Source organism: Paroedura picta, chromosome 1, assembly GCF_049243985.1.
Source record: "Paroedura picta isolate Pp20150507F chromosome 1, Ppicta_v3.0, whole genome shotgun sequence".
Classification (NCBI taxonomy): domain Eukaryota; kingdom Metazoa; phylum Chordata; class Lepidosauria; order Squamata; family Gekkonidae; genus Paroedura; species Paroedura picta.
The window spans coordinates 174759566-174787564 of record NC_135369.1 but is presented as its reverse complement, the minus strand read 5'-3'; the positions used below and the strand labels follow the sequence as shown (position 1 = coordinate 174787564).

At 48.2% G+C, this 27999-nt stretch overlaps 1 long non-coding RNA gene across 1 annotated transcript; it reads right to left on the bottom strand.

Annotated features, from left to right (window-relative positions):
• Window positions 1-2190: 2190 nt before the first annotated feature.
• Window positions 2191-4683, bottom strand: LOC143820912 (uncharacterized). The gene is made up of 4 exons (XR_013225600.1): window positions 4522-4683; window positions 3634-3669; window positions 3206-3259; window positions 2191-2420 (listed from the first exon to the last, which is right to left on the bottom strand). It is a non-coding gene; the product is annotated as an uncharacterized LOC143820912 (long non-coding RNA).
• Between the last annotated feature and the right edge of the window lie 23316 nt (window positions 4684-27999).

The following is a 27999-nucleotide window of genomic DNA, read 5'->3' as shown; positions in this document are numbered from 1 at the left end:
TAAACTGCCCTTGCTGCACACTGAAGGGCAGTGGAAATGAAAAGCTATATCACATTTCCTTGGCATGGGCCATATCTTATATCACACTGATTTGACGTCGAGAATCTATCGCCATAACTTCCACGTTACAGCGAGGGAGTCTACTTCGCAGACCATTTTACAAATCAGCTTGACCAGCCGCTCACAAAGAATTTAAACATTTAGCCAACTAATTGGAAGGGAGGCAGACGGAAGAACGTGCATTCCCTGCAAGTACCTTCTGCAAGTAGACCTTGACACTTAGGGGTCAAGAGAAGGAAGATCCACTCCCGCCCATCACGGGAGGAGGAAGAAGAAGGATTGTTATTCTTATAACCCGCCCTTCCCATGAGGCTCAAGGTGGGTACCGCAAGTCCATATAGTACAAGTCAGTAAAATGCAAACATATCGAAAATAGCATTTTTTTATGGGTGTGGACAGCTTTGTGTAAACCAGAACCTACATGCAGATGAAGGCTTGCAAATGAAACCTATCAGAGACTCTAAATCAGGGATAGTCAAACTGCGGCCCTCCAGATGTCCATGGACTGCAATTCCCAGGAGCCCCTGCCAGCATTCGCTCTCCAGGAATTCGCTCTCCAGGAATTCGCTCTCCAGATCTCCAGGAATTGTAGTCCATGGACATCTGGAGGGCCGCAGTTTGACTACCCCTGCTCTAAATCTTCGACTTTATGGACCAATTGGAGGGCTAAACTAAAGGCCAATCAGGACTCTTGGCGGGCTCACCAAACTGTATATGAGTCCATGTTTTCCCCAGTTGTGTGTCCGGTATTTGGGTGGGGTTTGAATTGAGTAAAGAGCTGTGTTTTCAAAGAACTACTGTGTCTGCGGATGCCAAACCCCCAGACACATTAGCATTAAAATCCCATATTAAGCTAAAAACGTTTTACAATTGGTACAATCAGTCTGCCAATTAGTTTGAACCCAAAGGAGGGTTTCGTTCTTTGGATGGTTAGGCCTTCTCTCGGTATTTCAGCAGGTGTTTCCCCAGGGAGGCCAGCCAATTAGAAGTTACTTGGGGTTGTGTTCCCAGCCTCAGCCCTAGGCCTGGTGGAAAAGCTCTTACAGGCCCTGGCGAATGGCTTGAGGTCCCACAGGGCCCTGATCTGAGATAGCAGAGCATTCCAGCAGGCTGGGGGCCTGGTCGAGGCCAGTCCCACCCCCTCTTTGAGGCTACGGCCCCTGAACAGATGTTGGTCAACCAACCATGGTGCTCTTTTGGGGATGTAGCAGGAGAGGCAGTCCTGCAGATATGCTGGTCCCAGACTGTTCAGGGCTCTGAAGGATTCACAGAAGTGAAAGGTAAAAGGATGGAATAATGGAACACTGTGATCCACAGTGCTGAGGACTAGATGTTCAGAAGAAGGATAAACGGAAGAAGAGGAAAATGGAGGAGGAGGAAGAAGAGGAACTGTTTTCAGTAAACCGTTTTTTAATTCCTGAAGGAGTCTCAAAACGACTTATATAATTGCCTACCCTTGAGTGTTTTTATTTATTATTTTATTTACTTGGACCATTTCCGTGCTGCCCTTTCTTCCCACCCACCCCCAAAAGAAACCTAGAGATTACAGAGCATTGCAAATAGGGATGTCCTTGGCTGGAAGGAAGAGGAGAGTGGAAAGACTTGCTGGAAGGAAGAGGAGAGTGGAAAGACTTGCTGGGGAATTGGGGTTAGGTGGTCTGGACAGAGGGGAAACTGAGGACAATGGGTTTTCCCTTTGCATCCTGGATTCTCAAGACCTGAAAGGACCCGCTGGAACTTTGAGTCAGGATGTGAGGATTATGAATCATTACAGAGGACATTGTCATCCCACAGTTCTTTTTGGACTACACAACTAGTCCTTGATAGCTGCCAAACCCATTGTTCCTCTTTCCGAAGCATTAGGAGGAGTTCTAGGCATTTCTCTCAAAGCAGCTTACAATCACCCTCTGCTTCTCTCCCCACAACGAGCATGCCCTGGGTAGGTGGGACTGAGAGGGCTCTGATAGAACTGCTCTTTGAGACTCACTCCACATCGGTGGCACCAAGCTGCTGCCGGGTGTTCTGGCCAGGGTTGGTTACCCAGCCTCTTCCTGGCACTAATTGAGACAAAAAACCTGAATAATTACAAAGCCTAGAAGAAAACATCACAAAGCAACTTTATAACCGAAAAACAAATTTATTTACATCCTTTTTACAATGCAGTGGGACTGCGCCTTCCTCCTTGAGATCAATCACTGAAATCCTTGGAGGCTCCACTGCAGCCTAGCCCTTAGCACTCCCCAGCATCCCTCAACCACTGGAGGCACAGCCCAGGCGAGCCGAGGGGGTGCTGGGGGAGGACTGGCTGCAGAAGCTCCATTTCTGTTCCTGAGATGTCATTCCTGGGGGGGGGGGTGCACCTGAGGACAAAAGTAAGGTGACCAGATTTTAACATCGGTAAAGCGGGACACCTTTGACCGGGGGGGGGGGGGGGAGGTTCTTCTATATGGATCAACAAAAAGTTTCATAGAACGCAGAGAACACAAAAATAGTATTGTAATATATATATATATATATATATATATATATATATATATATATATATATATATATATATATATATATATATATATATATATATATATATATATATATATATATATATATATATATATATATTAATTTCAACATAAGTACAATTTGCCAGGTACCCCCAGATGTCCCTCCAAAAGTGGGACAATCTGGTCACCTTAGGCAAAAGAGAGGCATACAAATCAGCCTGTGCTAAGTATCATGGCTTCAGAGCAAGGCATTCTGGGAAGGGGACTTCTATGTAGAAAAGGTGGCATCTTTTGTGCTCCAGCCAGGCCTCTCTGCCAGTTGGAGGCAGTTAGGAGTTCACTGTCAAGGCCAACCAATCAGCACACTGGAGAACTGAGGAGGACATGGTGTGGTTTCCTCAGGCCAGCCAATCAGCATTTGCACAGCCAGCAAACTGGTCGCCCATCTGGGACTGGGTGATGTGGGTCTGCCACCGTTAGCCATCACGTGGCCTAGGGATTCAAGGAGTTGGTGGAAGGCCAAGCTCTCTGCAGGGCTAAAGGGAAGAAAAGAAGCTGGCGGCAAACTGCCAATGAGGGTGGATTCCTGAGCCTCCCGGCCTCCTTGACACCACTGACAGGAGGGGTGCCTGAGGGCTGGGTACCTGAACTCAAGTCACATTGGATGACCCGTGGATCCGTCTGAGCTGGATGTATTTCTGGGGGAAAGAAGAAGAAAACAGAGGAAAGTGTCAGACTTTATGGGAGCTGAGGTTTGGAGGCTCAGAACAGTCTATGGGGTCTCCTCCTGGCAGCCAGTTTGTCCTTCCGGTTATCCTGCGCTTCCTCAAGGGTTTTGAGGACCCCACTTCCTTGGAGAAGAAAGGTTCCCAAAGGCATCTTTCTGATATGTTGCTGGGTGTTCTTCGATATTATCCTAGACCTGTTTTGTCTCAATTCTCAGTGAACCCTCTGGAACCCAGCAAATTCTGCTGCCCATGTGTTCCTTGGATTCTTCTGTCCGTCCCTCTGTCCCATTAACCTAACTGTGCCTCTGGGGATCTGCCCAAAATACAACCCATGGAAATCTTACCATGCTCCAGCTGTCAATGTCAAAGTCTTCTAAAACCTGCAGGGGGAAATGAGGGTTGGTAAATTTTTTTCTCTCCTCCTCCCCCTGGAGGTCATCTCTGGGATGCGAGCCATTCAAACAAAGGCCATATGTGATGACAGGAATGGCACTTCCATGTTCAGAAGCAGTCTGGCTGCGAGTACTGGGAGGAGGTGGGCGACCTAAACCAGGCAAGGGACACTTTGGGAGATATCCAGGAAGGGCAGCTGAGCCCTAGACGGCACAGGAAGTTTCCCCTGGAGAAAACAGCTTTAGAGTAAGGTAGAATATGGAGGTCCCATCCCTTTGAATCCCCTCCCCCCATGGTCTCCACTCCCCAACTCTTTGAATCCTTCCCAGCCCACCAGTTGGGCAACTTGGCTTTGGATCGATTGTGCTGCCTGCCCTTCCTTCCCCAGGAAGACAGCCTTAGGGCAAGATGCTACGGAGGAAGGACAGGCACGACGGCCAGTTCTCTTCCCTGCCTGCCCGGCCCCTTCCTGGCACCTGGCTGGTCTCTTTTCAAAATAGGTAGCTGAGCTGGATGGTCCTCCTGGGTCCAATCCAGCAGGGTCCCCCTCATGTACTTTTGGATGGGTTGGATAAATACCAGGTCTTGTATTCAAGATTACTGGGGAAAAGTGAAAAGGAGGACTATGGCCTCAGACTCCATTCTGGGGGCTTCCCAGAAGCAGCTGGGCTGGATAGCCAGTGCTGGGGATAGGACACTGTAAGAGACCACAGGGGTGGCCTGATCCAGCAGGGCTCTCCTTATTGCTTACATTGCCCTTTTCTTGGACCATGGCTTTTCTCCTCACCCCTCCCCCCCAATCTTCTCAATGTTAGAAAGAGAATTGAGGTCCTTCTTACCCGTTCTTCCTCCATTTTATACCTTTTGATGCAAGAGTAGTAGACAAGGTGCTTTCTCTAGAAATTTCTGGCATCAATTGACTGGCCCTGGGCTGCCAATGGAAAAGCCCGGTTCTGAGCCAGCATCACAATGGGTTCTGGAGTTTTCTTCTGGCGGAGATTCCGTCCCTGGTAACCTGCAAAACAGAAGGCGGGCTCTGTCCAGCCGCTGACTCTGGAAAGGACACCAACTGGCCTTTCTGATGCTGAGCAGACCTCACATCCTGATAGATATCATGAGTGAAGTAATGTATTCACCTATCCCTTGAGGCTTGGGCCCTGTCCAGGATTCAGTTGTTCTCCTGCCTATATCTTCCCCCAAGTATGGGTGGGAACCACAGAAGGGCTGCAGAGGCCCCTCATCTCTGCTGGTTCAAGCTGAGCAGAGAATCCCTCTGAGGAACGGTGGCCTTCCTGGAGGACACAAGGGACTCTTGCAGAAGGAGGGCTAGAGAGGGAGGTCTCCATTTCTCCTCCTGACTGCAAACTATGAGGCACCTCAGGTTTAGGAGGAGTTTCTGATGATGAAGCCAGTAGTGGGCTTGTATTTTCATGAGGAAACTTTCCAGAATGTAATGTTTAGAACAGAAGAAGAGTCCTGTTGGGTCATAAATAAAACTGGCGCTAGAGCTTGGCAGTGGGAAGAGGGAGGGCAGGAGTTGTCCAGTCTGTAAGGGCATGGGGTTGAATGTGTGTGTTGTGTGGGAGGTTGTGGTGGCATGGTGACAAATGAAGGCATGGGTGTGGAGATATGGGTGTCAAGAACCTGTGGTTTGGAATGTCCGTTGAGTGTGGGAGAGGACTGACCTTTGGGAATTGTGGCATAATGGTTACAGATGAGCTTTCCAGAGCCATGTCTTCAGATATGTGAAGGGAAAATCAGACTGGAGACTCTTCTTAGGGGGAGATTCTTCAAACTGCCAGGAATATTTCCAACTCAGGGGTAGCAAGCCTTCAGGTGGGGCCTGGAGAGCTCCTGGAATCACAGCTCATCTGCAGGGTATAAAGATCAGCTCCCCAGGCAGAAAGGGCTATTGTGGACAGGGTTCTCTTGAAGAAACTTTTAAGGCCTCCCACAGAGGTTGTAGTTGAAGTGAAAGACTTGGCCCACTGCACAGGGTTGTTGTGCAGATGAAACAGGAGACAAAAGAGCCTCCGCAACAGCATCCAGTCTCGTCTGCAGAATAACGCTGCGCAGTAGGCCAAATCTTGAGAGAAATCTGGAGAGAGTCGCAAAGAAGAAACACACATGGCTTGGCTGTGTCTAACTGTTGGACTTAGAATTCTACTTCCACCCATTGTTTGAGAGAGCTTTCTGCTTTAGGCAGAGAAGCAGATCTTGAATCTCCACCATGTTACAGCTAAGGTAGCTCCTGTAATGAGCTAAGTACTTTCTTGTTTTTAACTTCCAGTTCTCTTACCCTGTTTAGCTAGTAAAGTTTGTCTTTTTATATACAGTATAAATCTGCCTTTCTGGTCTCATTATTTATACAGTAACTCTGCTAATTTTTACTACAGTAACTCTGCTAAGGGAATAGATTTTTCCCAACACTAACCCCCAGCCAGAGCGGCATGAAAAGGGGCTTTTCTGTGAGAAGTGAGAAGGGGCTTTTCTGTGGCCTCCCTGTCTGGCAGAAGGGGAAAGTTCCCCACCCTCAAAAGGAAGGCCCTGAGGCTCCCCTGCGTTACTCCAGGAAATGCCTCCCTCCCCTCAGTCAGGGCCTGTCAGAGGCTCCTTCGCAGCAGGCCTGAAGGGGGGGAGGGGGAGGGGAGGGAGCACACTCTGCAGCCTCCTGCCAGCTCTGTCAGGATTCTGAGGCAATTTGCAATCTGCAGAGAGGTGCAAAGAAGAAATACACATGGCTTGGCTGTGTCTAACCCCAGGCCAGAGCAGTATTTTAAGTGAGAAGGGGCTTTTCTGTGGCCTCCCTGTCAGGCAACTGTCTGGCAGAAGGGGATAGTCTCCCCCCCCTCAAAAGGAAGGCCCTCAGATTCCCCTGCATTGCTCTTGAAAAGGCCTCCTTCCCTCAGTCTGGGCCTGTCAGAGGCTCCTTCGCAGCAGGCCTGAAGGGAAGGAGGGGGAGGGAGCGCACTCTCCAGCCTCTGCCAGCTCTGTCAGGGTTCTGAGGCAATTTGCAGTTGGACATGACAGTCAGGACAGTCTTGGGGTGAAAAGGGCTGGCACAGCCTCTGTTCTCATCCCCCTTGGTAGCCCTGCTGACCTCCTCTCCCTGCGGTGGTCAGGAGCAGACTGGCTAGAACTCCTGAGTTGCCATGGTGAGGGCCCAATCACTCCTGAGGCCTACAGGCAGGCGGAGCCCCGAGGCTCCTGAGTTCTACCTGTGCTCAGGGAAGTCTAGTCGCCAAATGGCAGCCAGCAGGCTCCACGGGCCTCTGTAGGGCGGGACTTAGTCTGGGCGGCCAATCAGGGGCCTGCAGGTTTTCTGCAGCCTTTTTCTGATAGGTTTTTGATAGCCTCCTCCCAGGGAGCAGTTTCACAATTATTAAGAGGATAGAAAAAGTGTCAAGGATATGCTACCCTACCCAGCACGGTGGCTCAGAGCAGTATACCTCATATCGACAATATCAGCAGTAATTAAAAGTGAATTATGTAAATTTAATACCTTAAATAGATATATTTTAAAATTTCAAATATTAGCAGCATCAGTCTAAATATGTCTTCTGATCTTCTGGAGCTAGAGCGTGGTCTGTAGGCCTCCTTTTGACAGGGAAGGGAAGGTAGATGCTGTCTCTTCACTGGCCCCAACCAAAAGCCTGGCAGAAGAGCTCCGTCAGACAGACCCTGTGGAACTGTGCAGGAAAGATACCAAGAGGAAGGATACTGGGAAATCTCACATCTAATTGTAGACACACACACACTGGGAAGTTCTGCAGAGCAAAAGAGGTGTCTTTTCCTTCCTTTTCAACAGAAATGTCTGACGGGGGGAGGGATCCTTTCTCTTCATCTTCTACTGCACCAGAGGTCTTCATAGCCAGCCCAGACTGCAGGTTCACTAAACATTGGAAATTATTTCTGGATTTTTTCTCTCTGCCACCGTTTCACACCCCTGCAACTGGGCTGTTTTCTTTCACAGGGAAAAACTGAAGCATTTGGTTGGATGGGTTGCAGTTACCAGGGACATAAGGACTGTCTTCTCCTGAATTACAGTGGCCAGCTGTGGGTTGGGAAATACCTGGAGATTTTGAGGGGGAAACCAGGAGTGGTCAGGATTTGTGGCAGGGAAGGACTTCAATGGCATGCAATGCTATGTACCAGTTTGGTGCCAGTTTGGTGTAGTGGTTAGGAGTGTGAACTTCTAATCTGGCATGCCAGGTTCGATTCTGCGCTCCCCCACATGCAACCAGCTGGGTGACCTTGGGCTCACCTCGGCACTGATAGGGCTGTTCTGACCGAGCAGTGATATTAGGGCTCTCTCAGCCTCGCCCAACTCACAGGGTGTCTGTTGTGGGGAGAGGAATGGGAAGGCGACAGTAAGCCGCTTTGAGCCTCCTTTGGGTAGGGAAAAGCAGCATATAAGAACCAACTCCTCCTCCTCCTCCTCCTCCTCCTCCTCCTCCTCCTCCTCCTCCTCCTCCTCCTTCTTCTTCTTCTTCTTCTTCTTCTATGGAGTCTGCCCTCCAAAGCAGCTTTTTTCTCCAGGGGAATTGATCTCTGTTGCTTGGAGATGAGCTGGAAAACCAGGCCGTTTCCACAGTTATCTGTATTCTCTGGATCTCCTTTGTATTGGTCTCTGGGGAGGCAAATAGGTTTTGCTCTTGGCCGTCCACACAAGTTGCCTACAAATTCCGCACATGTGTTCCGGTTCCTGCCCTTCGCGTTAACTTCCCAGAACTGTGGGAATGCCATCCCCGCCCGCTTTTTACCTCTGTGCATGCACACTAATGATTGATCAATCTATCACAAATAATGGGAGGCACGAATGCCAATTGATTCGCATGGGCTCCATTGAAATACATTACAGTAGCAAAAGTGTTGCAAAGAAAACACAGAATGGATTTTCCATTACAATATGACAAACTCCTCAGAGCCTGGAATGACAGGTCCCAGAGTAGAATGGCAGCCCCTGGGAGTACCACGGGGGATCTAGGAATGAAATGACAGGCCCCAGATTGTCCCCCAGGGGCATTCTCACTGGATCTGCACCTTAGAAGCCTGGTTTTCGTGCAAAGATGGAAAATTACCATGCAGCCAGAAGAGTGCCGCCATGACATTTTTTGTCTTTGCAGAATTGGCCCCAGAGGATCCCCAGGTCCCATTTGGGGATTGGCATTTCTACCCTGAAAGCATCTCCTGAAGTTTTACTAATCCTCTTCAAATACATGGTGGAGTCCCTTCAGAATCTGTATCCATGGTTGTATTTCCCTCCGCAGGGAAACAAACTCCATCAACCTGACGTACCTCTTGGATCTGCGGGAAAGCGAGTTCTTTGGGCTACCTCCCCTGATTGTCAAGGATGTCTATTATTTTAAGCCAGCGGTTTGAAAGTGACCCTCATTACCTTTCCAACTCATCTGACTCCTTCCCAGAGGTTCTTGTTCATCTCGATTTGCCTGCAATCACGTCTGAAGCCTGTCAGAGTCTACGAGCTCCCACGGTGTCCATCAAACTAACCGTGAAGTGCTTTCGGGCGTTTGCTAACCTTTCTATATCTGCGAAAGAGCTGGGAGATGAGCCTTTTTTCACAAGTAAAAGAGACATCATTTCTCTCCATCGAAGTCAGAGAAGGAGAACAAAGCAGCTGGGTGTATGCGTGTGTGCGGGGGGGGGGGGAGCACAGTAAGTCTAGCAAAAGTAAGGAAGAAGGAAACAGCAAAAATAATGACCTTTCAGAGTAATGCACAAAATGTTGGTTAACATTTTGATGAGCCGCAGATTAAAGTCGGAGAGAGCTGTGGAAAAGCCGCAATTACTGGGGGAACATAATGCAAAGCTTTCGGAAGGGATGTGAAGTCATCTGAGAAAAGCAGAGCCATTATAATTAAAGCCAGCCAGCCAAAAATCAGAGCCAGTGACACAGCCGTGTTAGTAAAAACTCGCAGGTATCTCCTTGTACAGTCCTCAGCGTTAGCACAGATGTCACTTGCCAAACAGCAGAGACCACCTGCTTGCTTCCTCTTGGCTTGCCAACAGATGCTAATGAGCTCGAATGACACACGTCGGCCTCCTTAGCAGCAGGAAACTTGCCCGAGATCTCAGACGATGGTTTGAGCTTCTAGCGTTAGCATTTGCGCTAGCAGAAAGGTGAAGGAGCTTAGTGGAACGCTGCCCGGTAGAGAGAGGGTCACAGCGCGTGTGATAAACACATCTGAAACAAACTGTTCTCCATTGTCAGGATTTTACGTGAATCCCTTTCCTTTAGGCTGCTGGTTTTCAAAACCAAGTTCCAGAGAACTCCAAGACTCTTTGGAAATGTATAAATATATAAAATGGAAATGTATAAATCTCAAGGTTTGTGGCCTGTTTGCACGGCGTGAGAACTGGGCGAACACATATGAAGCTGCTTCCTACTGAGTCAGACACTTGACCAATTAAGGTCAGAATTGCCTGCTCTGGGTGGCAGCAGAGATCTTTCACATCACCAGTCACCTGATCCTTTTAATCAAATATGCTATTATTTGAACCTGGGCTGCAGCAGGAGAGGAAAGTGGGAAAGTCCTGCTCAGGTAAATCCGTGAGTCGTTGGATAGAAGCTGATGCTATCTTGTCAAATCTATTAGTCTACCACCCACCCATCCATCCATCCATCCATCCATCTACCAAGCCACCCACCAAACCACCATCCATCCACCTACCTACCTACCTACCTACCTACCAATCCATCCATCCATCCATCCATCCATCCATCCATCCATCCATCCATCCATCCATCCATCCATCCATCCATCCATCCATCCATCCATCCATCCATCCATCCATCCATCTATCTATCTATCTATCTATCTATCTATCTATCTATCTATCTATCTATCTATCTATCTATCTATCTATCTAATGAAAGCTCTGACCTAAATAGCCAAGGTAGTCCAATCTTGTCAGGGTTCACAAGTTAAGTAGGGTTGGCCTTGGCTAGTATTTGGATGGGAGACCACCAAGGAGCATGAGGGTCATGATGTGGAGACAGGTAATGTCAAACCACCTCAGGATGTCTCTTGCCTTGAACATGGGATCACCATACATCTGCTGTGACTTGATAGCAGCAACAGAACAATTTTGAAGGAAAGCAGAAGGCGTAAGTCAATCAGGCCCAATGTGGTGGCCAAACCAATGAGTTTCTTAGCCCTCATTGCCTGCTTCAATGTAGCATCTCCTTGTCAGGAACTTAGGTTTCTGTAGCATCAGTGAGACCATTCCCCTGACTCAATCCACATGACTCCAGACAGCAGGTAAAGAATAAGAGTCTTTATTGAAGGTATTCGCAAAGCATGACAGAAATCCACAGCATAGCAGAGGTGCCAAATTGACTGAGACACAGAGTAAGGATCTAGCCAGCCTACAGAGTAAGGATCTACCCTTTTATAGTGCTGGAACTACAGGCGGGAAAAAGGGGTTCACATTAAAAGCACCTTTGAACTATTTAGGCGGGAAACCTGGAGACATTCCAGACTGACCTTTTCCCCGGTTTCCTGGGAACCAAGGCCATATGCTGATAAGGCAGAGCCCCCTGCAGTGAGGGGGAGCGGAGGTAGTTGGAGAGCTGAAGTGCCGACTGGCTGTAATTTTAAAAGAATGCAAAGGATGGGGGAAGATTGAGCATAGAGAGAATGGTCATCCGGCCCCGAAGTCAAGTCTCCCGGGCAACTCAGGAAACCCAGAAAGCATGTCGTATGACACTCTTTCCCAGAACAGAAAGCCAGCTACTGCCTTTCCAACAATTCACTGAAGTATGAGGGGCTAAAAGCACTGGAAGCGTCATCTTTCCACCTGTAGGGAGCACCTATTTTCAAACAAGGTACCTCCATCGTACAGAAGACTTGACTTAGAGCCTTCTGCCTTTATGTGGCTGGCTCCAGATCTCCTGGCAGCCATGTTGAAGTGACTCCCTGGCCCCAACCACTCACAAATTGCCTACAGACTCAACAGGAAGAGTTGACGCACAGAGTGTTTCTCAAATGAGCCAATAAAGAAAGCATCTTAGGAAGGTAGTCCTACCTTGATATGTAGTCGGTACATGATGCTTCTTGGTTTGCTGGTTTGATGCTTTCTCCCTTCCCCACTGTGTACCTCCCACCGATGCGTAATAAAAGCAGGTGGCATGAAATGGGTCAGTGGGAGGTACCCAGTGGGGAAGAGAAAAAGCATAAAATGTCTCAAAGCCAGCAAATCAAGCCGCATTACATACCTAATGAAAGCAGGTAGCATGAACTGCATCAGTGGGAGGTGCACAGTGGGAAAGGAGGAAAACAAGAACTCCCTCATAGAACCCAATCAACAAAAATGCCTGTAGATTTTATCAGGGGATCCTCAGTGGGGGGGGGGGGGGGAGAAGTGGTAGGCAAGCAGTCCGGAAAGATAACAGCTTTAATATCCTGTCCTATGTTCTTCTCCTGCAATGTGCAGCCACGGAGGAGCAGCTGATAGGATTGCTATTTACCTGGTTCTTACAGACTACTTCCAGCTAAGGATACCAGCCTCCAAGTGGGACCTGGGAATCCCCCAAGATTACAACTCATCTCCAGACTACACTGATCAGTTCCACTGGAGACAATGGGTGCTTTCGAGGGTGAGCTCTATGGCTCCGTACCCTACTGAGGTCCCTGTTTTCCCCAGGCTTCATCGTCAAAATTGCCAGAGTAGTTGTGAGTTCCAGAATTGTGCAGGGGGTTGGACTAGATGACCCTGGAGGTCCCTTTCAATTCTATGATTCTATGATTCCCAATCTGAATTTGAGAACCATAGACACCCATCCCCCACAAGTGGCCAGGGGGGCAGACCTGGCAACTCCACTTCTAGCTGATGTTCCTCATCTTCTGCCCATGCTCAATGGAGTGGTAGAGAAAAGGGGGACACACACTGAAACTGGTATTGATTGATGCCAGGATACCAGCTGCAGAACAAGAAGAGATGTCATGATGCTCTAGGGATTTTCAAGCCATAGACTGGAAACCCTGCACATTGAGTGTGTTTTAGGGTGCAGCTCATGTGGAAAAACAAGGTCAATAATGCACTGGGCTTTTCAAGTTCATTCGGCTCTTTTTTTTTAATCTGCACCTCACACCACATTCCACTTGGCTATGTTTTGGCCCCATCTGCACCATTTTCCTGATGTTCAGGCTTGATAACAGAATCAGTCCACTCTCCCCTGGGTTATCCAAGAGTGGATTTCCCCCCGTTATCTGAGAAATCTGTGCCCGTCGCACAATATCCCAAAAGCAGATATAGTTCCTCCCCTGGATTTTCTCCCTTGCCCCATGGCCCCGCCTCCCCCACTGACATTGTGCCGCAGTCTCTGCTCATTGGTCAGTTTTAGGCAGAGGGTGCCTTTTGAAACTGTAAGCAGAGATTAGTCTTAAAGCAGCTTTCACTTCTGAGTTTGCTATTTGAGTGGATGGTTTTCCTGCGTTCATTTTGTCTCGGCTTCTATGCTGTAAAGGCATTTTTTCTGCTTTTTAAGCCTCGTTAGGTCTTCTGAGAATCGCAGTCCAGCATTAGTGTCAGAAGAACTAAAGTTGAGTGTTACTTTATTTTAAAAATCCACCAGAGAATCTTTGGTATATGGCTTATAACAGGCTTTCTCAGTCAGGGTTTTAGTGAAACCCTGTGGTTTCTTGATAGCCTGGGAAGCATTTCCCAAATGTGTTGGAATTGATTAATATGTTATATATATTTTTAATATGTTAAACAGTTACCAGGTGATATGACCATATTTGGTCATATTGACCCACCCTCCCCTCCCAAAATGGCCAATGATGGGCCTGGAAGGGATTGGAAGTGGAAAGGCCCTGGGTGTGCGTGTACACAGCTATGCTTCTTAGAATCATAGAATCCTAGTTGGAAGGGACCTCCTGGGTCATCTAGTCCACCCCCCTGCACTATGCAGAACACTCACAACCCTATCGCTCATCCACTGTCACCTGTCACCCCCTTGAACCTTCACAGAATCAAAAGCAGAATCTTGACCCTATTCTGCATGAACGTGCCAGTTCTGGGGCTTCCCAAACCTTGAAGAATGTTTCAGGGGTTTCTCAATAGTAAAAAAGTTGAGAAAGGCTGACTGATAAGCTTCAAACTGCAGTGTGGGTTAGGTAACTCAGTAAGGTACTCTTCTGGAGATCATAATGTTGTAAGTTCGAGTCTACCTGTTGGCCTTAATTATTTTCCCCACACACAGAGGTTTGTGGTGGTTTTGGGGGAGGGGAAAGCTCATGTTTTAAAAATGGATGTACCATGTTTTCAAAACTAAAGTACAGATATGAGGTCTTTCCAAAGGTTTGTGCAGATATGAGGTTTCTGTATTAAGATATTTTGTTAGAGTCAATATGGTATAGTGGTTAAAAATATGGTATAGCTTCTAGTCTAGTGAGCTGGGTTTGATTCCCACATAGCTGGGAATATAGTTTGATTCCCAGCCAAGCTGGGTGACCTTGGGCTTGTCACAGCTCTGATAGTGCTGTTCTCGCAGAGCAGTCCTGTCAGAGCTCTCTCAGCCTCACCTACCTCACAGGGTGTGCATTGCGGGGAGAGGAAGGGAAGGAGACTGTGCTTTGAGTCTCCTTTAGGCAGTGAAAAGTGGGTTATAAAACCCAACCCTTCTTCTGCTCCTTCTCCTTGTTTTGTAGCACAATAGAAATCTGATGAAGGTCTGATAGTGACCAAAATGCATTGTAGTAATTGAATGTTGAGATTCTTCCATCAAAACAAAATGCACAAGAAACAGAAAATCAATTGAATGTTGAGATTCTTCCATCAAAATAAAATATAGAAGCAACAGAAAACTATGTGACTGTGGTTAATAAGTTCAGTGATAGCTGATTTCATAGCTGTACACAGTTTTTCTTGTTTATTGTTGCTTGACACTGTGTAACCTTTTCATGCGATATTGTTCCAAGGTTGGAAAACTGGCGGGGCTCTCCAGCTAGGGCTTCAAATACGGCTGTCAGACTCCAGGTGGGGTCTGGAGTTCTCCCAGGATTACAACTGGTCCCCAGGCGATAGAGAACAGTTTCCCTGGAGAAAATGGCTGCTTTGGTGGGTAGATTCAATGGCAGGGTTGGCCAAACTGTGGCTCTCCAGATGTCCATGGACTACAATTCCCAGTGCTGGCCGGGGCTCTTAAGAATGGGCATCTGGAGAGGCACATTTTTGCCACCACTGTTCTATTATATCCTGATGAAGCCCTTCCACTCCCCAAAACCCATCCTCTCCAGGGCTGATTCTGCACTTACTTTGTTTTTTCCACTAAATTCAGATCGATTTGAACTCGGGGCTTCCTCTATCTCCCTCCCCAATAGAAACAGAAACAGGAAGAGTTCTGTACTTGATTGGGGAAGCTAAGAGTGGGATGGGGAGCCAAGCACAACAGGAGTCTCTTTCTATCACTTCTTGAATGGGGGGGGGGGGGATTGGAGACAGCAGAGGAGAGGGGAATAAATCCAAGAGGCAAATCTCTGCTGAGAGAAGTTAGGGCTTCTGGAACGCAGTCACCTTAAGGGAAGCCTTGCAACCGGAAACCAGGAAGTCTTTGAACTGACGCCCTGGCCAATCAGGGAAGACTGCTTTGCTACAAGGCACAGAGAAGGAAGTTAATTCACAAAAAGCAGAAATCTGCACACTTACTGATAGCGAATTTTCAAATATCGAGGCTTATATCTACTTCTGGATATCGCGGGGGAAAGGATTTCAAATATCGAGGCTTATATCCACTTCTGGATATCGCGGGGGAAAGGACACTCCGGATCAATCATGCACGTTGCAAAGGGAAAATTAAAAGCACCCAAAATCAAAATGGAAATCAAATTCAGTATAGACGGCAGGGATTTATTCAAACTGGGAGTGGATAAAAAGCCCCCTGCAGACTACACCCTGATTCCACCCCCAAATTCTCTAGGTATTTCCCAACCCGGAGCTGGGAACCCTAGCTTCAAAACACCACAATAATTTGTGATTGGGCCCAGTTTCTATAGCAACCATTCTGTGGCTGGGTATGCCCCCTCCACCGCATCTGTATGTGGTAACACCCAGTATATATTCTCACTATTCCAGAAGTCCACACTGGCTTAAACAGATTTGGGGTGCCCTACTGAACCTCAGGATTAGATCAACTACAAAAGCTGAGTCCCAAGCAAGACCACATTATTTCCTAAAGCCTTGAGGCAGGAGATGGACAAGGCTATGACAGTCCCTATTGAGACTCTTGGCCACCATATTGGTATGGGGTGGGCCCAGTTAATCTCACAAAATGACGACTGTACAATGCTACCTTAGGTTCAATCAAGACCAGTATTTTCCCACTTTGACTGGGAGCAGCCCTTTAATAGCTCAGGCATTTCTCATTCAAGATTTCAACTTAGTGAAGTGAATAGGGTTGCCAGCTCTAGGTTGGGAAATACCTGAAGACTTTGGTGGTGGACCAGGTATGGGTGGGGCTTGTGTCGGATATTTTGTAAGAAAAATATTAGCAGAGTTAATATATAAATGGTGAGACCAAACAAAGCAGTGTTATAATATAACAAGCATGTTTTAGTGGATTACCAGGGTAGGGGACCTTGGGAATAAAACAAGGAAATGCATAGCTTTCTCTAGCATGTGGAGGCGCTCTTAAATCCTAGCTGTTACATGGTTGAATATGGATCTCCCTTCTTTCTTTTTCCAGAACAAAGGGTGGAAGTAGAAATCTTTCTCTTCTGTTTTCAGTTGCAGACGTAAGAAGCAAGCATGTAAGCAATGGTCAGTAAACTCCTTGCATACCAGTAAACAAACCAAATGACCATTATTGCCAGTTCCTGCTAGCAGCTAGTGTCAATAAACATTCACCCTTTTCCTGAAAGACAGCAGCTCTTGCTCACAGACTAACAATTTGAAGAACAAGAAGAGTTGGGTCTTATAGACCATTTTTTCTCTACCCAAAGGAGTCTCAAAGCGGCTTACAGTCGCTTTCCCTTTCCTCCCCCCACAACAGACACCCTGCGAGGGAGGTGAGGCTGAGAGAGCCCTGATATAGAATCATAGAATCATAGAATTATAGAGTTGGAAGGGGCCATACAGGCCATCTAGTCCAACCCCCTGCTCAATGCAGGATCAGTCCTAAGCATCCTAAAGCATCCAAGAAAAGTGTGTATCCAACCTTTGCTTGAAGACTGCCAGTGACCAAAGGTTGGATCACTGAAGAAGAAGAAGAGTTGGTTCTTATATGCCACTTTTCTCTACCCGAAGGAGTCTCAAAGCGGCTTACAGTCGCTTTCCCTTTCCTCTCCCCACAAAAGGCACCCTGTGAGTGGGTGAGGTTGAGAGAGCCCTGATATCATTGCTCAGTCAGAACAGCTTTATCAGCGCCGAGGTGAACCCAAGGTCACCCAGCTGACTGCATGTGGGGGAGTGGGTAATTGAACCTGGCTTGCCACTATACCAAACTGGGACAGGAAGTGACCTCAATGGAGTCCACCCTCCAAAGCAGCCATTTTCTTCAGGGGACCTTGTTAAATCTATGGGTTCAAAGGAAGTCAGGACCACTGGGAGTTCAATCAGCTCTTCATTGAGATCTCAGAATGATGTTACAAGAGGCAAAACTGAATTGAGAAACCCCTGAAACCCCCCCCCCCCCCGCACACACACACACTTACATACAGTAGCAAATAATGAATCTTCCTACTAGTGCGTACCATTTGTCAGTTTCAATTCAAACTGACTGGATCCTTCAGACGGGATCTAGTCGTACATTAGTCAATGACATTGTCTGCTCAGATCCTGCTTTGGACCTCCAGTTTGATCCTTGGCAGAACCACCAATGCAACAGAACTTATCTGTCACCTGGAGACGAGCTGTGAAACTGTGGGTCTCCTAGGTCCTACCTGGGGACAGGCATCCCTAGGTGAGAACGATGCCAAAACTTTGATCCTGACCTTAGACAATGCTGGTTCACAAGTATTTCAGTCAGATGGGCAGCAATTCTTATACATAGAAGAAGAAGAGTTGGTTCTTATATGCCGCTTTTCCCTACCCGAAGGAGGCTCAAAGCGGCTTACAGTTGCCTTCCCTTTCCTCTCCCCACAGCAGACACCCTATGACGGAGGTGAGGCTGAGAGAGCCCTGATATCACTGCTCGGTCAGAACAGCTTTATCAGTGCCGTGGCGAGCCCAAGGTCACCCAGCTGGTTGCATGTGGGGGAGCGCAGAATCGAACCCGGCATGCCAGATTAGAAGTCCACACTCCTAACCACTACACCAAACTGGCTCTCATAAATCATGGAAGGGAGGCCCAGGGAGGTAGTAACACATTGAGGTGCTAAGCTGAGGCAGCTCCGGAAGACTATTCCCAAACTGTGCAGAATTTCCCATGAAAGGACTGAACATATCTCACATGATTCACAAAAAGCAAATGCGCTGACTGTCTCTCGATGAGTCACAGGGCTGTGCTGACATCATTCATCTGAGGAAGTAATGCGCCGATCATCAAACCGAGAGACGCCCTGCATTCAAATCCCTACACTTATTTCTTCATTTGCATCCTGTCTCCAGCACAGACTCCTCCCGCCGTATCCTCAAAGATGTCCGTGACCTCCCCCTTTCATCTTTCCACCCTCATACCCGCACATGCCTCAGCCTACCGGCGAGCTTTATTCTACAATCAGCTTTTGCTCTTGTTTAAACGACTCTTTTTATCCTGCTGGCCCTCATCCCTTGAAAGTCTTTTCGGACCATCTTTGCCATCCTGTTTCTTGCTCTTCCATCAGATTCCTTTCCCAAACTCACGTTTTCTTTTGGCACAATTCTCGAGGCCACCTGAAGCTCTTGATCAAAATATGACCCCCATCTTCACGGAGGGGAGATCAAATGTTCATCGTCTGTCAGATTTTTTAAAAATTGCAAGTCCTGCTTTGGCTGGTGGATTTATTCCACAGGGACACTCGCCAAGCTAGGCACCTGCTCCAGCATGGTGTAGTGCAGGGGTAGTCAAACTGCGGCCCTCCAGATGTCCGTGGACTACAATTCCCAGGAGCCCCTGCCAGCGAATGCTGGCAGGGGCTCCTGGGAATTGTAGTCCACGGACATCTGGAGGGCCGCAGTTTGACTACCCCTGGTGTAGTGGTTAAGAGTGGTAGCTTCTAATCTGGAAAGGCGGGTTTGATGCCCTGCTCCTCCACACGCAGCCAGCTGGGTGACCTTGGCCTTGTCACAGTCCAGTTAGAGCAGTTCTCACAGAGCAGTTCAGTCAGAGTTCTCTCAGCCCAACCTCCCTCACAGGGTGTGGAGGAGCAGGGAATCAAACCCAGGTCTCCAGATTAGAGGCCGCCACTCTGAACCCCCATATCCCACTGGCTCCACTTCGGCAGCCCAATCCCACATCACTCTTCAGTATAATTTTAAACGCATCAATGATCAACATTGAGATCTGCAAGAGAGGATGAATGAATGAATGAAGGAAGGAAGGAAGGAAGGAAGGAAGGAAGGAAGGAAGGAAGGAAGGAAGGAAGGAAGGAAGGCAGGAAGGAAGGAAGGAAGGAAGGAAGGAAGGAAGGAAGGAAGGAAGGAAGGAAGGAAGGAAGGCAGGCAGGCAGGCAGGCAGGCAGGCAGGAAGGAAGGAAGGAAGGAAGGAAGGAAGGAAGGAAGGAAGGAAGGAAGGAAGGAAGGCTGGCCTTGGTCACTGCTGACAGGCACCTTCAGTTTCGAGGCCCTCCGCAAAGCCATTCCAGGCACGGACACAGAAAGTCTCTCATTTGGCAGCCGACAAATGTTTTTTACTGTACCCTGGTTAAATTAGCTACAATGGGTTACGCCCACAGTGACCTTCGTAGGAGGCAGAACATAGAACAACGGCAGCCTTTCTTGAGCGTGTTCTTTTTGCTGTGTCAAAAATCCTAAAGTGCCATGTTGGGGGGGGGTCTCCCCCCCACACACACACACACACAAACCCAGCGGATGAAGGCACTGTGTATGCATGACTCACCCTGGGTGATTTCTCCCCCCCCCCACCACCACCACCGAAGCATTTATTTTGGAACGGCATAACAAGCAGCTGCATCACAAGGACACATAAGAACTTTTCGACCTACTGTTTTGTCAGCGAAGAAAGCTATTGTTAATAACAGGAAAATGGCCTAATTTGTCCTCCCCAGCCGCACGGATAAGACAAACTCGCTGGAACGAGGGCACCGAAAAGTTAATTGCAGGACTTTTAGATAAGGAAACCGTAAAAGGAAATTGGCCGGTTAAATTGCGCCCGTGGGGGGTGGTTATTTGCGGGCTTGTGGAACACTATCTAAAGAAGCGTGCAACGTCTTTTATTTTAGTTAGTCGGGGATTTATATCCCGCACCTTCCCCCAAAGGCCCCGGGGCTGGTCACAACAATGCAAAATAAAATAATCTAACATGCATTGAAAACATTTAAAATATAACCCTCCAACCTCCCTTCCAACATTTGGACCGAGCTCAGCACCAGCTCATGGAGGGGGTTGTGGGGATTCCAGCTCCCACCACCAAGTGGAGCTGAAGTTGGAGGGGGATACCACAGTAACATAATATACAAGAGTGCTATGGAAGAGTGTTAAGGAATTTTGAGTTAAAATCGCATAACTATCAAATAGATAGAATAATTGTAGCATCATGAAGCAGGTTTGCTACCATTCCTGTTGTTTCTTGATCTGCATTATCGAGAAGAAAACGAACCTTAAGGTAATCAGGAAATTCTGCTACACGTATTAGAAATGGGGTTTAAACAAAGCATCAGGTAAAAGGGGCACTGAAAAAGAACACGAGAAATAGTTTGAAGATGGCTGGAATAAGATACATGCTGATATCGTCGAGATAATATAGCTGAAGTGAAGACATTAAATCTAGCCAAAGGCAAGACTGTACACAACTTTGGGACATGGAGTTAGAAGAAACATGGAGCCACGTGACCCCCTAAAACCAGCAGAGAATGTGCTTGATGGGCATCTAGTCCCCAGAAACGTCTTGTACTTAATCTGTCCCTGGGAGGCGGTGTAACTGAACATCCCGTAAACTAAATTTGACATGGCCCTGGCAAGAAGAACCCCAAGGCACCTGACTAATGAAAGCAGTATCAAATCTGAAATCTGAGATAATATGCCTTGTGAAAGGTGTGATTTGCATGAAGCACAGGGGCCTGGCGTTTGGCAAGACACCGTGTGGAGAATCCCAAGAGGCAAATATCAGTTTCCTTGAAAGCGCAGCCCCCAGGACCATAGGCAGGCAGCCACATTTCCCTTCCAGCTGCTTGCAAAACGGTCAGAGCTCATTTGGAATAGACAAGATGTGGTGTGTCATCTCCGATTAGCAAGGAACAGCTTTATAGTTCTCCCACGAAATTGCTTGGGTGGGCACTTGGAGGGGAGGGGGAAGAGCTAAAAGGTTTCCCTAAGAGCATCAAAGCAAGAACCTTGGCATGTCATCACCAAAACATCCCCCAGACACACACTGGAAGGGATGCCAGTCCCCAGGAGGGACCTGGAGATGCTCTGGTTTGGCCCAGATTTGCCTCGAGATGAGGGAAATCGCCAAAACTGGGACGGCTTCCGCACAGGGTTGGAAAATATTTCAGCACTTCCTCCATGTTCGAAAGGGTGAAAAAAGGCTGGGTCAGAGTGTTGGGCGAGGACCTGAGAGGAGCCACGGGGCCACAGAAGCCTGTGGGAAGGCCTGGTCCCACCCCTTCTATTCAGCCTCCTTTACCTCACAGGTTTGTTGTGAAGGGAGCAGGAGGGACCGTTGTAATTGGAGGAGTTTGGATAACTGCCGATCTAGTTTTCCATTCTTGCTCTTAATCGACTGAGAAGGTCAGTGTGTGAATTAGATGAGATGGCCGGGAAGAAGAGGGGACCGTGTGAAGCTGGTTATGTTGCAGAGAGAAAGGACGGCCTGTAGTGGGTTTACCAGCTCTAGGCTGGGAAGTACCTGGCATTTGGGGGTGAGGGTGGGCAGAGCCTGGAGCCCACAGGGTTTGTGAAGGGGATGAACCTCTCAGCATGGTACAATGCAGAAGAACTGATCTTTGTAGCAGAGAAACTGATCTTTATAGCTGAGATCCAAAAGCAACAGATTCCAGGCTCCCTCTAGCATCTCTCCCTGCCATTTCCAATGATTTATGCAGTGATATCTCCCCCCCCCCGATCTATCGAGGAATGTTTAGTCTGGCAACCTGCATCCTGAAAGGGCATGACCCAGATACAGTTCTGACCTGCTCAGTGAGAAATAGGCTAAGATCACACTTTCTCCTCCAAACAACCTCAGTGGGCCAAAGAAAATAGTTCTGGTTTACCCAGGAGAGATCTGGGTCTTACAGTCCAGTTCCGGGCTTCTGAAACAAACCACAGCAGCAAGCCTCGGCTTGGGCTGAATGCCGAAATGGATTCTTTGCTTCTTCTAGCTGTGAAAATAATCGTATTATCTCAGCTGGAAGACAACTTAAGTGCATCTCTGAAAGGCAGTCAATCTATCAATTGAAGGAAGAGTCTCTTGCACAGACTGGAGAGAAGCGTAAAGGGGGTGTGGAAAGGGGCTCTAACAGATGCTAGCAGCTGACTCTTTCTTTGAGGTGGGGGCACTATGCTTCAAAAGATCATTAATATTGAGCAACCAAAATATGTCCAGGGTCCCCAGCCCACACCCCCCAAGTAAAACTGTCCTTGACCAGGGCTGAATCTGCACGGAGCTTTTATTCCAATCCCAGGTTGATTCAGTCCCTGCCATCTCCACTGAATGCGATTTCCATTTTGATTTTGTCTGATTTAAATTTATCCTCTGCAAAAAGTATGATTGATCCGGAGTGTCCCTACCTTTTCCCCACAATATCCTAGAGTGGATATAACACTCAATATTTGAAAAAGTGGCATGAAAAAGCATGCGGTTCTCTGTTTGTTCTGAACTGGCTGCTGAGCCCCCATTGTAGAAAAGCCCTGATTGGCCAAGGCTTCCTCGTTCCCAGGCTGCAAGCTTGCCTTAAAGGAGAAGCCCTAACTTCTCTCGGCAGAAGCCCCAACTTCACTCGGTAGAGATTTGCCTCTTAGTTTTTTTTCTCCCTCCTCTGCTGTCTCCAATCCTATTATCTCCCCCCCGCCTTTCAAGAAAGGAAAGAATGAGGCTCCTGCTGCATTTGCCTCCCCCCCTTCCCTAGCTAAGAGCAGAACACTTTTCTGTTTCAATGGGGAGGGGGGATAGAGGAAGACCCAAGTTCAAATCGATCTGTATTCAGCAAAATCGACAACGGAATAAACAATGTAAGTGCCGAGTCAGCCCAGGACCAGGATATTTTCAGCTCTGGCCCAGGTCTGGTGGAATGCTCTGCCAGATGGATGGCCAATCCACTGGACACCAGCTTCCCTGTCAGCTATGTTAGCAGGGCTGTAATAGGAATCAGTGCCGGCGGTGTTTTCACAGAGATGGCTGCATGTGTACAAGCCAAACTGGAGAGCATTGCAGGGTTGACACATTCGGGATCATGGCGATGCACTTGGTCCCCATGGTGGTGGAGAGTGCAGTTGACCAGCTTCTCAACCTGGTAGGACACCAGCCCTGTGGCTTGAATGACTGTGGGCAGGACCTAGTTGGGGCCAGCCTATTAGTTCCATCTGTAGACTGGACCGTCTGGGGTAAAGGAACAAGGGGTGGTCATCTCAGGCTGGCTGATTAGCTGGGATGCATTGTGGCCACCATAGCCCAGCAGATGATCAGAAAGCCACTCTGTCCTCCTGACTCATCCCCAGGCTAGTTAACATTTTTAAAAATATACATACATACATACATACATACATACATACATACATACATACATACATACATACATACATACATAATTTAAAAATTAAATTGCCGCCCACTGGAGTAACCCTGGGGTTACTAGTAACCATGGTTATAGTTGAGAATGACTGTTCTAAAACCTTACATTGTTTTCCTGATAGATGCCCCCTCCCAGTTTGGTGTAGTGGTTAGGAGTGCGGACTTCTAATCTGGCATGCCGGGTTCGATTCTGCACTCCCCCATATGCAGCCAGCTGGGTAACCTTGGGCTTGCCACAGCACTGATAAAGCTGTTCTGACCGAGCAGTGATATCAGGGCTCTCTCAGCCTCACCCACCCCACAGGGTGTCTGTTGTGGGGAGAGGAAAGGGAAGGCGACTGTAAGCCGCTTTGAGCCTCCTTCGGGTAGAGAAAAGTGGCATATAAGAAGAAGAAGAAGAAGAGTTGGTAAGAACCAACTCTTCTTCTTCTTCCCCCAACCTGCTGTTAGTCCAAGAAGGAAAAAAGGCCAGACATCCATACTGGAATTGTGTGTGTGTAGGGGGGGGGGGAGGCTATGTGTGTGTGTACAATTAGTAGCTTGGGGACCTAGGCGGGGATTTGTGACAGGAAACTGACCCACACAAATTCCTCTTACAAAGAAGCTATTTTGATTTACATTATTTATAATCCCCCTTTCTTGCTGGGACTCAAGGCGGATTACCCAGCGTGAATCAATCCGATCAACAAGACTGGACATTCAATAGACAGCGAAATAGGATTTTGGTGGTAGGAGTCTAAAAAAAACCCCAGAATTGCAGTAAAGCATAGGTGTTAACATGACACATTAAAAGATCCGAAATTACACAACGGGGTCCAACCCACAGCAAATCGTACACAATAGTACAGATCACAGTCCTCAATAATTTCCTTTCTTTTCCGTTCTTTCCAGTGATGCACAATTAGCACTTGCAAGAATGTTTTCATTTTAAGGGGACTGCAAACGCATTGGGAAGAACATTTACCCTTGAAATGACATTGCTGCCTTGGATGAAATTGGCCTCTTTTGGGAGGGCTTTGCAAATTAGTCTCCAGATTTGCTAAAATAATTATATTCTACCTTTTCTGTGCTCTGCTGTATAAGAAGTCCAGGAGACCCTTACAATGCCCTTCTTGGACCCACATATTTGAGGGACCAGCTGGAGCCATATCTCCCTGTCAGGGCTTTACACTCTGCAGATGCCAACTTATTGACCATTCCTGGCCCCAGTGAGGCTCACCTTGACCAGGGCCAGGGCCTTTTCAGTCCTGGCCCCTACATGGTGGAATGAGCTCCCGGTGGAGCTGCGGGCCCTTGGAGAGCTTTCTGAAGTCTGCAAGCCTCTACCATAGTATCTAAATGGCTGATCATCTCTAGATTATAATGATCAGCTCTGCAGACAAAAATGGCTCCTTTGAAGGCCAGACTGAGGCATTGTATGATTTTGAAGTCCCACCTCCAGAAGTCCCACCTCCAGAAATATTTCTAACCTGGGGGTAGCCAACCTCCAGGTGCAGCCTGGAGAGCTCCTGGAATTACAGCTCATCTTCAGGGTATAAAGATCAGCTCCCCAGGCAGAAAGGGCTACTTTGGGCAGGATTGTGCTGGAGAAGAAACATTTAAGGCCTCCCACACCAGTTGTTGTTGAATTGAAAGACTTGAGGCCTACTGCACAGGGTTGTTGTGCAGATGACAGGAGACAAAAGAACCTCCGCAACAGCATCCAGTTTTGTCTGCAGAATATTATTATTATTATTATTATTATTATTATTATTATTATTATTATTATTATTATTATTATTATTATTATTATTATTTCCTGCCTTTCCCTATAAGGCTCGAGGCGGGTAACAGTCATCTTAACCCCATTAAAATCCCCATTAAAAGACTTTTAAAAATTCCAACATGACGGCAAAGAATCCCCTTCCTACCCCCACTACCGAAGCGATGGAGAGAATGGAGAAGGGGTGATGTAATGCTGTGCAGTAGGCCTCAAATCTGCAGAGTTGCGAAGAAGAAATACACATGGCTTGGCTGTGTCTAGAGCAGTATTTTAAGTGAGAAGGGGCTTTTCTGTGGCCTCCCTGTCTGGCAGAAGGGGAAAGTCCCCCCCCTCAAAAGGAAGGCCCTCAGTCTCCCCTGCGTTGCTCTTGGAAAGGCTTCCCTCCCCTCAGTCAGGGCCTGTCAGAGGCTCCTTCGCAGCAGGCCTGAAGGGAGGGAGGGGGGGAGCGCACTCTCCAGCCTCTGCCAGCTCTGTCAGGGTTCTGAGGCAATTTGCAGTTGGAGATGACATAGGACAGCCTTGGGGCGAAAAGGGCTGGCACAGCCCGTCCAGGCCTCTGTTCTCATCCCCCTTGGCAGCCCTACTGATCTCCTCTCCCTGCAGTGGTCAGGGGCAGACTGGCAGTGATGTCTCCAGATTGCCCCTGGCCGGGCTGGGTGGGCGGACCCTGTCAGAACTTTGGCCCAATGAATGGGCCAATGTTATGAGTGGCCATGGCCTGTCAGAGGCTTCGCGTGTCCCAATTGGCCCCTGCCTCTGACAGACCATGCCCACTCTCCGCCCACTTAGCCCTTTCATTCAGAATTTAATTAACATAATGTTTTCTTTGGCCTCTTGTTCAATTTTCTGTTTTGCTTTGTTTTTTAAGTAATAGGTTCAGCTAAGTAAATATTCACCTGGCTCAAGAACAGCTATTTTTACCAGTTTTAAACGTTGAAAAACAGCTATACGCTTTAATTATCTGTCATGCGCCAGAGAGCATCTAGAGTAACAGCTCCTCACTTTCCTCACATGCAATTATTTCCAATTTGGGGGAAGCCTTTCTCTTTGGTCAACAACTCTGTTATGAGGAGCCATGTGGCTCTACAGACTACTAAGAGAAAAACAGAAGGCAAATACTTCTCCCACCCACACCCCTTTTTGGCTTATTGGTAAGCTTCCCATGGAACATCAACATTTCTTATTCCTCACTTGGAATGATTCCTTGGCCCCAAATTCCTCTTGTTCCGGATAGGTATGGATGAAGATCATCATTGGGACTCATGGAAAGGAAGTTCCCAGCCATATTACGATTGTTATTTATTATATCTACTAGCCAAAAAGCCCATTGCATGCAAAAATGCAATGGGCGCTAGCAGCCCCCAGGAATGAGAGTGGGTATGGGGGGGGACTACCTGTGCGGCTGCACAGCCTCGGAGGCCGTGGCTTTGGAGGTCAGGTGGGCAACGGGATTGGCAGCACGTCCACACCAGCTGGAGTCCTGGTCTTTCGGCGAGCGGCTGGCGAGCGGGTGGAGTCCTGGGTTTTTGGCGGCGGCGCTCTGATGCGGTGAGAGGCGCTTCGCGCCTCTCGCCGCGTCAGGCCGGTGAGCAGGGAGCCCCCGGCTGCCGGGGGCTCCCTCGGGCGGCGGCCTGACGTGCGGGAGGCGCTTCGCGCCTCTCGCCGCGTCAGGCCGGGAGCAACTGCGAGCCACACTGCGTGCAGCTCGCAATTGCTGGGGCTGGGAATCAGAGGGACCAATCGGCAGGCGCTTCGCCCCTGCCGATTGGTCCCTCCGATTGTCTGTCATGAGGAAGGGTCCAATCCGGACCCTTCCTCATCCCGGACACATCCCGCTCCAGAACGCCTTACTGTTTTATTTAGTCCGTGGCGCCCGCAGCGCCACGGGCGGTGTACAGATAGGCTGCAGCTCTTGGCCCAGTCAGCTCACAGCGGCTAACAACAAATGTAGAATGCAGAGTTAAAATTTAAAAAGCCTATATACAATATACAAAACATAAGCATAGATCCCCCCCCATTCCCCATACAACCCCCCCCCCCGGCTGCCATTCCCAGGTAGATGCGAAACAATTGAAGGATATCGGAGGATGAGCCCAAGATCTTCCCTATGCCAGGCCTCAACCAAACTCAGAGTGGGGGGTAAGGGTGTCCTGATCCTTTAACTGAGGTTTACTTGGATGTTATTTAACTCATGTTGTTCTTCAGCTCCATGGCAGGAAAAGGTTGAGGCCTGCAGTTAGTCTCTGTGAAAGGGCCAAGACATCTTTGTTTTTCTCTCCAGGTTGTGGGCAACCCTGATAGCCAAGTGCCTTCCGTCTCCTGGACCAATCCATATTTCATCCTGTGATGGATGGGTAGGGATGCCAGCCTCCATGTGGGAACCGGGAATCCACTGGAATTATAGCCCATCTCCAGACAGAAAAAAACAGTCCCTCTGGACAAAATGGCTGCTTTGGGGGATGTGCTCCATAGTATTATATTCCTCTGAGGTCCCTTCCTGCTCCAAATCCCACCCACTCCTGGATAAGGATGTCAGTCCCCAGGTGAGACCCAGGGATTCACCAGGTTTATAGTTCATCTCCACATGATGGAGATTAGTTCCCCTGAGGGAAATGGCAGCATTGGAAGGTGGACTCCATAGCATTATACTCCATTGAGGTCCTTCCCCACCCTAAATGCCACCCACTCCTGGTGAGGCATGTCAGT